The sequence below is a fragment of the Lonchura striata genome, chromosome 18 (assembly GCF_050655825.1).
Source record: "Lonchura striata isolate lonStrDom1 chromosome 18, ASM5065582v1, whole genome shotgun sequence".
NCBI classification, from domain to species: domain Eukaryota; kingdom Metazoa; phylum Chordata; class Aves; order Passeriformes; family Estrildidae; genus Lonchura; species Lonchura striata.
The window spans coordinates 2779924-2789321 of record NC_140720.1 but is presented as its reverse complement, the minus strand read 5'-3'; the positions used below and the strand labels follow the sequence as shown (position 1 = coordinate 2789321).

Sequence of the window (9398 nt, the reverse complement as noted above, 5' to 3'; positions counted from 1 at the left end):
TGGAAGTACCCCCAGCAAAAAGGAAAATCACTCATCTGGGTGCTTTGGCTGAACGCTGCCATGAAGAGAGAGCAGACAGAAAGTCTCTGCCAGGGTGTGTTTTATAAGGTGAAAGCACTCTGGGATATTTTTTCTCGGGGTGTTGGGAGACCCACAACCCAAACAAGTCAGGGAAGTTATGTCCTTTCCCCCAAAGCAACTGGCACGAAGGTAAAAAATCCATGGCTGGGAACAGGCAGCAGCCCCAGCCACAGCCAAGTTAAACAACAGCAAGGTCAGTGTGCAGATGGAGCAGCCAATAACTGTGAGGAGGAGGAAATCGGTGCCACAGCCAGAGTTCAGGCACCTACAACCCCTCGGAGACCTGGAGCCTCCTCCCAGCTCTGCCCCAGAGCAGCAGCGTGACGGCAAACATGTCCCTTGGTGTCCCTTGGTGTCCCTTGGTGTCCCTTGGTGTCCCTTGGTGTTCCTCGATGTTCCTCGATGTTCCTCGGTGTCCCTCAGTGTCCCTTGGTGTCCCTCACTGTCCCTCGGTGTCCCTCGGTGTCCCTCAGTGTCCCTTGGTGTTCCTCAATGTCCCTCGGTGTCCCTCGGTGTCCCTCGGTGTCCCTCGGTGTCTCTTGGTGTTCCTCGATGTCCCTTGGTGTCCCTTGGTGTCCCTCGGTGTCTCTTGGTGTCCCTTGGTGTCCCTCACTGTCCCTCGGTGTTCCTCGGTGTCCCTCAGTGTCCCTCACTGTCCCTTGGTGTTCCTCGGTGTCCCTCAGTGTCCCTCACTGTCCCTTGGTGTCCCTCGGTGTCCCTTGGTGTTCCTCAATGTCCCCTGGTGTCCCTCGGTGTTTCTTGGTGTCCCTCGGTGTCCCTTGGTGTCCCTCGGTGTCTCTTGGTGTCCCTCGATGTCCCTCGGTGTCCCTCGGTGTCCTTCACTGTCCCTCGGTGTCCCTGCAGCTTTGCCCGTCCCTCTGTCCCCTCCCTGCGCTCCCTGGGCCGTGTCTCAGTTCGTTCGTTGGGGAAGGGGCTGGAGGAGCCCCAGCCCCTCTGCCAGGAGCTCCAAACCCCCCTTAGGAAAGGACATTTCCATCCCCAGAATCCTTCCACCCTCCCCGTGCAGGAGCCCCTGGCCTGGTGCCGCTCATGCCCCGCTGTGCCCATCCTGTCCTGAGCTCCTCTGGAGGGACACCCGAAGTGTCCCTGCCCTGTGCAGATTCCCCGACAGTCCCCACCAGCCCTGCCGGAGCCAAATCCCCGCGAGCCTCGCTGGGTTTTGCGGGCATGGTCTCCTCGGAGAGCGGCGTTCTGTGCTTCCCTCGCATCCTCGGGAGCCGCAGCGGGGCTCGGGATGGAAGCCGAGATTCCCGGTGCTCTGGAGCCGGGAGAGAGCGAGGGAAGGGGAGCACAGCCCCGCCTGAGCCTGGCGCTTCACACTCGCCCTCTCCGCTCTCCGAGCGGCCCGAGCTGAAACGAGCTCGGTTTAAACGAGTTTAAAGCGAAGCTGCTCCTCTCCCTCCATCCCTGCGCGCACACCTGGCCGCGTTGGGTGGCTTTGACACCTCGGACACGCCGGGGCGTTTTCTGGAGACTTGAAGGTCTCCTGCTGGTGACACAGCTGGAGGGATGGAGGGCCAGCACGTCCCAAACCCGCTTCCCCAGGAGAGCCCCCGTGGGATAACTGGTTGTGCAAGAGGCACGATAACATCTCCACGGCTCGCAGCGAGCTCTCCCCGCTTTTGGGGGGAGCTGCGGTGTTGCAATCCAGGCTGAGGGTTAAGAGCCGGAGTTTTGGAAACTCATCCCCGCGAGGAGAGCGGCGGAGAGGCGGCGGCGCGTCCCGCAGGCACCCAGGAGGGGCAGGAGCAGCCTGGAGCTGCTCCAGGGGCTGACGCAGCCGCTGCTGTGTTCTGGCCCCAAATGGTGATTGTTTCCCAGCAAAGTCGGGCTAAAAACACAACAAAATCAAACACAGCCCTCAAAGGTTACCACGTGTTATTTTCACCCCTGCGCCTCAGGACTTTCCGGCACTAACGTGAGCCAGGGCGGCTCCTTTGCTTCCTTTTACCTGAGACACCAAAAAAGAAACCAAAAAAAAAAACCAAAAGGGAGAGGGCAGAAATCAGAAATCCCAAATCTCCCCGGCAATGGGAAGCGCTTTCAAGGGGAAGCTGTTTTCGGCAAGCCAGCCACGTCCCAAAAATTACAACCGGTCTCGGCAATTAGGAGAAGTAAAACATTAAAGAGCAGGAGGCAAAGTGCATTTGCATCTAAAAGCTGCCTTCGGTGGGGCTGGGAGGCTCAATCCGACAACAAAGCGGAAAAATTCCCTCTCCAAGAATAGTTCCACCCTGCTGGCACATGCCCCTGTCCCTCTGTGCACCCCAAAAGCTGTGGGGTGCAGATCTAGGACCGGCTGGGTCCCTAAAGCTGACAAGCGGGAAGGGTTAAGCCATGCTCAGCCATCCCCATCCCTGCACAGCCCCGGGGGCACCGGGACATTTTCCATGAAGGATTTGCTGGAAAGTGGCTCCTGCAAACCCAGCCCAGTTCCGCACTAATTTTTTTTCTTTTTTTTTTTTTTTTTCTGCTGCTGCAAAAACAGGTTTGGGTTTAACTCCGGGGCCGCAGGTGGGTGAGTTACCTGAAGGCCGGGAGGAGGAAACTCCCACATCCGCTCCCGGAGCGCCAGCTCTGCGCTGGCCAAGGAGGGAGGGGAGCGGGGCAGGCTCCCGGGGTAGGGTTTCACCTGCAAACACAGCTTTGTGCTCAAAAACAGGAGCTGCGGGAGGCTCCGAGCCAAAACCGGGGAGAGGCAAACGGAAAATCCCAGGCAGGGATTTCTGAAGCCCTCCCCAGGAGCTGGGACAGAGCAGAGGACTCTGAGCTCCTCCTCCTCCTCTCCTTCCTCCCCCCAAACGCTGCAGGGTCACCCCCAGGTTGGACTGGGAACCCCAGCAGCACTGCAGGGAGGAGGGAAAAACGCTGAAAAACCCACAGGGATGGAGCCCAGCACGGGAGTTTGGGGGCAAAAACGCCCCTCAGAGACCTCCCAGAGCACCCTGGGCTTGGGGAGAGTCTGAGAGCAAGAGGGGATGTAAAAATAAAAGGGGGTGCAAAAGCAAGAGGGGATGTAAAAATAAGTGGGGGTATAAAAACGGGATATAAAAATAAGTGGAGCTATAAAAATAAGGGACACATCCTCTCAAATCCTCCCCAGTTTCTGTGGAAAGGCTTTCAAAGGACAGAGGGTGGAGGAGAAAAGGAGCTTTTTGTGCTGGAGAAGGTGACCTGGTGCAGGACAGTGGCCCTGGACCTCCAGGCCCTGGCTCTGGGCTAGTGCAGAGCAGCCCAGGTGAATTCATGGAATCCCCAAAGGGCTCAGAGGTTGCCCAAAGGGATCCAGTCTCAGCTTTCACAGCACAAGAAGCACAGGATTCGTCTTTAAGTCACAGCTGGTGCCACCAAGTTTCCCTCCAGGACACTGCTCCCCTCCCCAGCCCCAGGAACAGGACCACACAAACCCCAACCACCATCCCCAGACTGGGGCAACTCTTCAAATGGCCCGTTCAGAAACTCTCAGCACAGAGATTCCTCCTCATTTCTGGTTTATCACCTTGATTTCAGCTCTGAAATCCTTTTCTGTTGGAGAAGGGGTGGACAGGAGCAGGCTGGGGATGAAGAAGGCAGGCAGCTCTCGAAAAATCGAGCTGGAAAACAAACAAACAACATCCCCACAACTTAAATTAAGCAATGTATAACATGATAAAACAGATTTTTATCAAGCAAGGGCTTTTCTGGACTCAGTGCCAGAGAAGGGATTTCCTAGAGCAAAGCTCATTAGGAATCCTCCCCAGCCCAGCACCTTTCCCCTCAACAACAATAAAAACCCCAAAAAAGCAGGGCACGCCCTTTTGAAGGCTGTTTCCTTCCATGCCCTGGAATGCTCTGCCAGGGTCCCTGGAGGCAGCCTGGCCTGTCCCAGCACCTCGGGGACATCTGCAGGCCCTGCCAAGCCGCAGGGCTGGGAAATCCAGGCCACCCCAAAGAGAGCTCCAAGAGCCCGGCATGGAACAGCGGGGCAGGGACGGGGCTTCTGGCCAGGGAGCACGAAGGAGAGGGGCTGGGGGGTTTAGGTGGCTCTTGTGTGCTCTTGAGGGGATTTCCGGTTGATTTTTCCTTTTTTCCCCTCCCCAGCGTTTGTTCCCTACAAGCCCCATCCCAAGCTGGAGTGTCCCTGAGCCCCAGGGAGGAGGAGAAGGGAACTGGGCTGGATCCAGCGTGGCTGATGCTGGGGTTTGTCCCTGCAGGGACACAGAGAGCTTGTCCTGCTCCCTGGGCTCGGGTCTGGCCCTGGAGCAGATCCCACCGTGGAGCCACATCCCAGAGCTGGGCACCCCCAGAGGGGGTGGGATGGGCACGGAATCACCAGAGAGGTGATGGAGCCACAAAGCCTCGTCCACCCCAGGTAACCCTGCCTGGACCAGGTCACTTCCAGCCATTCCCAGCTCCAGGGACCCCATCCAGCCCTTCCCAGCTCCAGGGACCCCATCCAGCCATTCCCAGGGAGCCCATCCAGCCCTTCCCAGGGACCCCATCCAGCCCTTCCCAGCTCCAGGGACCCCATCCAGCTCTTCCCAGGGATCCCATCCAGCTGTTCCCAGCTCCAGTGACCCCATCCAGCCATTCCCAGCTCCAGTGACCCCATCCAGCCATTCCCAGCTCCAGGGACCCCATCCAGCTCTTCCCAGGGACCCCATCCAGCCCTTCCCAGCTCCAGGGACCCCATCCAGCTCTCCCCAGTGACCCCATCCAGCCATTCCCAGTTCCAGTGACCCCATCCAGCCATTCCCAGCTCCAGGGACCCCATCCAGCCATTCCCAGCTCCAGGGACCCCATCCAGCTCTTCCCAGGGATCCCATCCAGCCATTCCCAGCTCCAGGGACCCCATCCAGCTCTTCCCAGGGATCCCATCCAGCCATTCCCAGCTCCAGTGACCCCATCCAGCCCTTCCCAGGGACCCCATCCAGCTCTCCCCAGGGACCCCATCCAGCCATTCCCAGCTCCAGGGACCCCATCCAGCTCTCCCCAGTGACCCCATCCAGCTATTCCCAGTTCCAGTGACCCCATCCAGCCATTCCCAGCTCCAGTGACCCCATCCAGCCCTTCCCAGGGACCCCATCCAGCTCTCCCCAGGGACCCCATCCAGCCATTCCCAGCTCCAGGGACCCCATCCAGCCATTCCCAGCTCCAGGGACCCCATCCAGCTCTCCCCAGTGACCCCATCCAGCTCTCCCCAGTGACCCCATCCAGCCCTCCCCAGCAATCCGAGGCCATCAGTGATGAGTTCATTAACACTTTATCCTCACAAAGAGCTCATCACATCCAGTCCCAGTGAGGGAATGCTCCATTTGGATCCCAGGGCACCAGCCAGGCTGGGGATCTCCAAGGAAATTGGGAAATGCACAGGGACTCATCCTGCTCTGCTCCTGCCCCAAACTCTTCGTGCGTTTCTCTGCTCTGAGTGCCGGGCCAAGGCAGAAAGCAGCCCAGGACAATCCCTGCCCCCAGAGCTCTCCCAAAGGCAGCAGACAAGATGTAACATGAGGAGGAAACGGGCTGCAGGCCAGAGGGGATGCCATAAAAACGGGATGTTTTGGAACCTCTGCCGTGGGCATAAATCACCACCCACCTCTGCACCTCGCCCAAGCCAGAGACACCTCCCACAGCCCAGCCAAATAACAACAAAAATTTCCACAAAGGGGATCAAAAATGGACCAAAATGGGTCTCGGAGTGCTGCAGGCAAAGGGATTTGGCTGTGCCAGGCCAGAGGGATCGGTGGCAGAGCCAGGAACGGGCTCAGCCCTCCCAGAGCTCCGGTGAAAACTTTTCCTGTGCTCTGCCCTTCTGCCAAGGAGGCTCAGACCCTTCAGGCTCGAATCCTCCCAGCTGCTGCCCACAAGGCTTCTGCCACCTCTCCTCCCTCTCTCCACCCCACCTTCCTCACTCCGCTCACAAACCAGCCGTGGCAAAGGAGGGATTTTCTCTTTTTTCCTCTCCTCAGGAACGAGAAGCAGAACTGGGGAGGGGAGTGGCATCTTATTTCCAGCAAACACCCCAGATTTCCTGCGGGGCACATCCCCAGGGCTCTGCCCAGGCTGGCGGGCAGCGCTGCAGCCCCGGGCTGACCCGGCAGTGCCCCAGGGCAGGGGCAGCATCCTGGCATTAGTATGCACAGCACATCCCCGCGCTGTCTGCGCCTTGTTCCCAGCCCACTCGGCTCTATAAATCCCACAAAAGGCCGGGGGGATGGGAATGGGAACCCGGGAATCCTGGAGCACCGCAGGAATTTCGCTTTCCCGGTGGAGGGGATGGACGGGCAGGCAGTGCTGCCGGAGGGAATGGGATGTGGAATGGGATGGAGGCAGGGCGGGGGTGTCAGCGCAGATTCCCCCTCGTTTCTGGGTTTATCACCTTGATTTCAGCCCTAAAATCGTTTTCTGTTGGAGAAGGGGTGGACAGGAGCAGGGTGGGAATGAAGAGGGCGGGCAGCTCCAGGGCAGGAACCTCCCCAGCTGCTCCAGGCTCAGCTTGGAGGAGGAATTCAATCATATTTCCCTTTTTTATGCACGGCTGTGAATCACTGCTCACCTTTCAGACAGAGGAAACCCCATTCCCGAAATTCCCCCGGCCCTGCTCAGCCTTGGGCTGTGGTTTAGCAAAGCCCTGCCCAGGCTCTGGCTGACTCCGGGCTGTTCCTGGGAACAAATGTGGGGAAAATTCCTGCCTGGAAGGAGCAGCTCCCTTTGCTCAGCATCCCAATGCAGAGGGAGAGTGATCTCCCTCCCACGCTGCAGCAACAGGAATGCTTCGGGTTGGAAGAGACATTAAACCTCATCCCATTCCAGCCCCATCCCTGTCCAGCTCTACCCCAGGTGAGTTATTGCAGGTTTGGAAAAAGGCAGAACCAAACCCATTTCCTTTTCCTGCATTAAATTCATCCCTAGAAACCCTGACCTTCAGAGATCACCATTTTCCTCAAGAAAATTTTTCATCAAGATTCCACTTGAAATGAAAATTCCATTTTCATCAAGAAAGTCAGAGCCATGTGCTCTTTTCAGTCCCAAATACTTTGATTCTTTTTTTCCCCCCTTATTTCTTCAATAATTAAAGTTCCCATCTCTTGGAATTCTCTCAGCATTTGAACCCACCAGAGATGTGGTGCCTCAGCAGCACCTCAGCCTCCAAAATAAGGATGAAATAAGACCCAGCTTGAAGAGGAGATTTAAGGGCAGAGACGAATATTTGAACTGCAGCTCAAAGCTGACTTGCAAATTCCAGCCCAGGTGTTGTAACCCTGTTCCAGGGATGCCTCAACATCCCCTTTTAAGCAGCTGAATCAGCAAATCCAGAGTTCCCAGAGCCTTCCCTGCAGGCTCCAGCGAGGAGCCGGAATCCAGCACCACCTTGGTATTGCTTTGGAGCTGGGTGAAGCCTGGGAACGTTTCTGGTGGCAGAGACAATCAGGAAGTGCTGGAAGCTTCCACAGAGACCAAAATCGTGATGAAATCGAGATCTCACCTCTCATCCCACTGCAGCATTTCGCTTCACACCCCGGCAGCCCGGCGCTGTCAAAACCAAAAATTTTGGGGCAAAATTCTATTGAAAGTGGGCAAGAGGCACTGGATGGGGCACTGGAGAGGCAGGCGAGCTCGCTGCCCTGGGGGAAGGGCGCATGCAGCCCTGATGCAGCCCCTGCTGCATCCCCTGGTGCAGCCCCTCATGCACCCCCTGGTGCAGCCCCTGGTGCAGCCCCTGGTGCAGCCCCTGATGCATCCCGCAGGTATTGCGGGCTGGCAATGAGTGACGGGCAATAAGCCGGGCTGAGCTCCCTTCATTAGCAGCCCTGAGTAATTAGCAGCGTCCAAGGCGGGGCAGCTTTGCCGGGGCAGAGCCCGGCCTGCAGCAATCCGTGAGAAGCTTTGCTGGGGATGCGGCTGGGACAGGGAGAGCTGCAGAGCCTCTGACCCCAAACGGCCTCCAACCCCAAAGAGCTTCTAACCCCAAAGAGCCTCCAACCCCAAAGAGCCTCCAAACAACCTCCAAACCCCACTCCAAAACCCAAAGAGCCTCCAACCCCAAAGAGCTTCCAATTCCCAAATGGCCTCAAACTCCAAATGGTCTCCAAACCCCAAATAGCCTCCAAACCCAAGGAACCTCCAACCCCAAACAGCCTTCAATCCCAAAGAGCTTCCTAACCACAAAGAGCCTGCAAAAACCTCCAAAGCCCAAAGCAGCCTCCTAACCCCAAACAGCCTCCTAACCCCAGTCTCCCAACCCCAAAACACCCTCCTAACACCAAAGAGCCTCCAACTTCAAATGGCCTCAAACCCCAAAACCCACTCCAAATCCCAAACAACATCCAACCCCAAAGAGCCTCCAACCCCAAACAGCTTCCTAACCCTGAAGAGCCTCCAAAAACCTCCAAACCCCAAACTGCCTCCAACCCCAAACTGCCTCCAACCCCAAACTGCCTCCTAACCCCAAATGGCCTCAAACTCCAAGCAGCCTCCTAACCCCAGGAAGCCTCCAACCTCAAATGGCCTCCAAATCCCAAATGGCCTCCAAATCCCAAATGGCCTCCAAACCCCGAAGAGCTTCCTAACCCCAAAGAGCCTCCAACCCCAAAGACCCTCCAAATCCCAAACACCCTCCTAACCCCAAAGAGCCTCCCAATCCCAAATGGCCTCCAAACCCAAAGAGCCTCCAACCCCAAAACACCCTCCTAACCCCAAAATAACCTCCAACCCCAAAGAGTCTCCAACCCCAAAGAGCTTCCTAACCCCAAAGAGCCTCCAAATCCCAAATGGCCTAACCCCAAAGAGCCTCCAACCTCAAATGGCCTCAAACTCCAAACCCCACTCTAAACCCCAAACAGCCTCCAACCCCCAAACAGCCTCCAACCCCCAAACAGCCTCCAAACCCCCAAAGAGCCTCCAAACAACCTCCTAACCCCAAACAGCCTCCAAACCCCACTCCAAACCCCAAACAGCCTCCAACCCCAAACTGCCTCCAACCCCAAACAGCCTCCAACCCCCAAACAGCCTCCAAACCCTAAACAGCCTCCAACCCCAAACTGCCTCCAACCCCAAACTGCCCCACCCTTCAGCACAGTGCTGCTGCTCCAGGGGACAGCCCGAGTCACCCCGAGCCCACCAGCGGGGTGGAATTGACTTTGGGTTCATTCCATTTTCCTCCAATATTTTCTTCCCCCTCCACGACCCCGTGCCAGCTGCATCAGCGGGATTGACAATCCCAGATGGATTGGAGGGCGCTGTGCCTAAAAAAATAAGGAAGGGATTAATGGGATTGAACAAAAAAATTCATTTGGAGGAATGGAGCTGGGAATTGC

General features: G+C 57.2%; 1 long non-coding RNA gene across 1 annotated transcript; it reads right to left on the bottom strand.

Annotated features, from left to right (window-relative positions):
* Positions 1 to 1959: 1959 nt before the first annotated feature.
* Positions 1960 to 9119, bottom strand: LOC146765810 (uncharacterized). Its single transcript, XR_014949287.1, has 2 exons — positions 5355 to 9119; positions 1960 to 3695 (listed from the first exon to the last, which is right to left on the bottom strand). It is a non-coding gene; the product is annotated as an uncharacterized LOC146765810 (long non-coding RNA).
* Positions 9120 to 9398: the final 279 nt, after the last annotated feature.